This window comes from Jaculus jaculus, chromosome 19 (genome assembly GCF_020740685.1).
Source record: "Jaculus jaculus isolate mJacJac1 chromosome 19, mJacJac1.mat.Y.cur, whole genome shotgun sequence".
NCBI classification, from domain to species: Eukaryota; Metazoa; Chordata; class Mammalia; order Rodentia; family Dipodidae; genus Jaculus; species Jaculus jaculus.
This window is the reverse complement of record NC_059120.1, coordinates 29,567,811-29,572,434: the sequence shown is the minus strand read 5'-3', so window position 1 is coordinate 29,572,434 and position 4,624 is coordinate 29,567,811. Positions and strand designations below refer to the sequence as shown.

The window sequence follows — 4,624 nt, the reverse complement described above, 5'->3', positions numbered from 1 at the left end:
AGGCAAACAGACACAAGAAGAAGACCATGCTAGGTGTTTGTCACGGCCTCGAGAGTTTATTCTTACATGTAGGTTTATATAGGGTTGTAGGGGGAAGGGGACGTGGTCAGGGCAAGGAGTTGTAGGGGGAAGGGGACATGGTCAGGGCAAGGAGTTGTAGGGGGAAGGGGACATAGTTAGGGCAAAGATCACAGAGTTACTGGTTAAACCATAATGACTTTGTTTCTTCATTAGCTACTGGCAGGATGGGGGAATGTTTGGCCAGGGTATGATCCCATTGTTTCTGGTAGTTGAATATTAGGTGAGGAAGTAGAAACTTAACTTGCTATATGGCAGTCTTTGTTTGTGGTAGTTGCGTACTAGGTGAGGAAGTAGAAACTTTAACTTGCTATATGGCAGTCTCTGTTAACATGGCTGAGGTTTGGTTCATAGCTCCCAACATCTCCTCCCTTCTTTTATACAAAAAGAGGGGAAGGCCTGCTTTGCAGCGGTGGGCATTAACCAACTGGGGGAGTAGGGACCCGACTCCTCCCATGGGATGTCTTTTTCCCACAATCTTTGTCCCTTGGTACCTTTTGGGGAGGGGAGGCAGGGCCTATGTGGCCGGAGAGCGAGGCATGGCCTTAGTGATAACAGTTATGGTACCAACCTCCATGTAAACCAGGTATACCTCTCAGGGAATCCAGAAGCGGTCAGATAAGGACCTTCCCCTGCAGTGCTTTGCCTCGCACCCACGTTGGTGCTCATATCACACTCACTTTATTGTGAGCTGATATGTATAGTTCTGAATCCTATGCAGCTCCTAAAGGAGGGGTAGCTATTTGGCTAAGATAGGTAGACCACAGCGATAGCAGAGATGTAGAGGACAGCAGTATAGTAAATAAGTACAGAATGTATGTAGTATAGTAAATGAGTACAGAAAGTAAGATCAAGGGTGAGTGACAGCTGCAGGTGGCAGGTCTTCAGTGGCAACGCCTCGCCTCGATCCGCCAGCTCCAGTCTGTGATAATGGACCTGTAAAGGCTGCGCCTTAATGACTTTAATCTGTTGACATATAAAAGACATGATTTTAATTATAATAACGGGTCCAATTGTGAGTAAGAGGATTAAGATAAGTAGGTGTCCTTCCAGCTTTGTCCTGTTAGGGAAAAAAGGGAGATTCTCTTAGGGAAGTGTTTCTTCACTGGATATATGAGATGTCATTGGAGGATCATCAGCTTGTTTTACAAGTCTCTCTGGCAGCCATCTCGCAGCATTTTCTTTGGTGTCAGACAAGCATACTGATCCTCAGCCCCAAATGAGTACTGGGTCTGCGCCATTCCATTTTAAAGTTAAAGGATCTTTTCATATGGCTTTAGCAAAGGTATTTTTTGTATTTGTGTGCCAAAAGCGACCAGCAGCTGAATTTCCCTGAGTATCAAGGGTTAAAAAGTTTAGGACAAACAGTGTATGGTGAAGAATGTTTTTTGGAGAGCCTTTTATGGGATATAAATCCCCTGTTTTTAACTTTTGGAGGGTAAATGGACCCTGAAGAGGGGCCCCTCTTGCCAGAACATCTCAGTGGGTGTAAAGTCAGTGGCACAAATGACCAGGAGAAGAGGCTTTTTATAAGAGATAAAAATGACCCTTTGGCTTAGAATTGCAGCCTCCACTATCTTTAAGGATTCTAGGGCGGGGGCTGTTAATGAGCGGCCTGAAGCAGGATCTGGGTCTCCTTTTAGGATCTCAAACAAGGGTTTAAGCTCTCCAGTAGTTAGCTTAAGATAAGGCCTGAGCCAATTGATATCTCCTATGAGTTTTTGAAAATTATTTAGTTTTTAGATGGTTAGTCCTAAGTTGAATCTTTTGTGAAAGAATTTTGTTATGAAAAAGTTCAAAGCCTAAGAATAAGTAAGGAGGTTTTAATTGAATTTTATCAGGAGCTATCTGAAGAATAGCTCCGGTAAGAGCCCTAGAAAGCTCTTGAGAGCAAGTAAGGAGTTCAGTGGGATCAGGACAAGCCAAGAGGATGTCATCCATATAATGAATGACATACAAGGAAGGCCACTTATGTCTAAATGGATCTATAATTTGGGCCACAAATTTTTGACACAGCGTAGGGCTGTTAGCCATCCCTTGGGGCAACACTTTCCATTGGAATCTCTGCATAAGGCCTCTAAAATTTACCACAGATAAACTAAATGTAAAATGCTTACAATTCTCAGGGTATAATGGAAAAAGTAATCTTTTAGGTCAATAATGATTTTACAATATCCTGCAGGAATTGCTACTTTTGAGTGGGGAGGCCTGGTTGTAGGGCTCCCATAGGTACCATGGCCTTATTAATTTTTCTAAGGTCCTGGAACAATCTCCATTTTAAGGACAATTCAGAAACACTCCACTGTGGGGGCCTCTGGCCTCCTACCAACTGTTTAGATAAACCTATCATTTTAAAAGTTTTAAAGTACCATTGTTTGCTTAGCCCATCACAATGGAGATTACCTTATCCTCAGTGTTTTTTGACCCAGCAGGTTTCTCTGTTTTAGATTCTCCTTCTTTCTTATCCGTCTCTGGCCATCAGTGGATAAAATTCAGGGGAACTAGGATAAAGTCTGAGAGAGCCAGGGACATGTCCTATAGTGTATAGCTCAGACCTCTGTGTGAACATTTACAATAGACTTCATTAAACACTTGAAGAAAAAAGGTAATAGGCATAAGAGAAGCAAAAGGCAAACTCCCACGGCTGTAAATCTGCCTATCCAGGAACTTAGACAGTCCCAACCAGGCAACACAGACTTAATTGCAGTAAATAAATCATTAGCAGCCTTAGTAGCATCAAAATAAGATGACTGTTTTGTATAGTTAGAATTTTTGAATGTAAGTTAACCAAATCTAACAAAATGTTATCATGGTGCCAAAATTGAGATAGTTACTTTACATACAATAGAGTAGAATTTGGTCTTTTCTGAGCCAAAACAGCCCTTGATAAATTTTTGAAAGAAAAATCATTATTTGACAACCAATGATTTTGACTTAAATTTGATAACTATTGATTTTATGTACCACAGAAATTTTTATTAACATAAAACAATTTTATGTATTACTCATGACTTAAATTTGATAAAGTTTAAGTAAGCTATTCCAACAAATCCCAGGAAGATGAAAGTTATTATTACTGAAATTAAATCACTTAAACCTATGTGATTAAACCTAGTTATGACCATTCAATAAAATTAGCATAAATAAGACAGAAGCTATCTGTAAAATCACAATGTCTTTAGGTAAGAGTACTTTACCTTTGGAAATTGAACATTTCTATGTGAGCCTTTATCTTTAGAATAGTTAAAACCTTGATGAAAAGAGGAACCTAATTTACTTTACTGAGAGAGTCTTAAAGCCAGTTTTATAACCCTTAAATCATAACAAATTAGCATCAGTGACCTGTTAATGAGTGAGGCCTTATCATAAGACTCAGTTTATCTATTTAACATTTTGTCCAGTGAGAGACTTTATCTAACAGATATGACTTTGGGTGTTCATAAGAGATGAACTAGGGAGAACCACAGTTATATGCTGTATTCCTTTTTCCTTGTCAGAGACAATTGGCCATTTGTCTCTAGTCAGAGTCTGGGGGACACATGGCTTAAACTTGCATGGGGTTTGAGATAAAGGGGGTTCCATCTGTTTTTTTTTTTCAGAGTCCAGCTTTCCATGAATTTAAGTAACAAATGTTGGAAAGCAAGAACAAAATGAAATTACAGAGCAGAGAGATAAGCATCCTGACATTTCTTTCCTATTTCGAAGTTGTTTTTCAATTACATCTGTACTTACGACTTTGTGACCCACCTAACATAGGCATCACCTGTGTCTAATGTAAGATGAATTTAGATTAAGACTATGTCCTTAGATAAAACTTTTAGAGTATCCTTAAGAGTTTGTAAAGAGTTGAAGAATCTCTAACTTTAGGCATGGCATTTAGGTTTAGCCTGAAAATTCTTTCCTACATACGCACATCTTTATCCACATACTTTAACATTCTCAGTACCACTCAAAAAGCATTTTTAACGAGCATTCTATGTCCCAACATTGAAAAATTCTTTCCCAGTTCCTTCAATCAATTCATCTCACCCCATCATTAATTATCTTTTCTTTTTCTTTTTTTTTTATTCCCCCGAGGGGGTGCACCATTCCTGGAAGTACTGCAATACCAGGTCGATGTATGGAGTGGACGGAGCAAGCTTCTATTCCAACTCTGAGCTACACAAATCCATTTAATATATTGTCCTCGGATAGAGGACTTATCAGATATTAAACTGATAAGAACAGATACTACACTTGATCTTAGCCAAAAGGCCAAGAAGTGATTGTCTTTCTTATAAGGCTATTAAAAAATTACACCAAATTGATCAATCCTATTACTAAAAAGAAAGCAGTCTTAATACAATTTTATATCACTAATACCAATAACACACTTGGAAATGATTTTATTAGGAGTAGCTAAGGCAAATTGTGTTGTTATCTTGAGGCAGGCTGGCTCAGAAGTCAGATCAGTTGCCTCCTCCTTTTAAGTAATAGGACATTACAATCTTTTTTAAAAATATCTGACAAATTATAAGTTACCTCTTTAGAGGAAGTTTTGTTGTTT

At 38.8% G+C, this 4,624-nt stretch overlaps 1 non-coding gene across 1 annotated transcript; it reads right to left on the bottom strand.

Moving 5' to 3' along the window:
- Positions 1–4,153: 4,153 nt before the first annotated feature.
- LOC123456179 lies at positions 4,154–4,344 on the bottom strand. Its single transcript, XR_006634391.1, has one exon. It is a non-coding gene; the product is annotated as a U2 spliceosomal RNA (small nuclear RNA).
- Between the last annotated feature and the right edge of the window lie 280 nt (positions 4,345–4,624).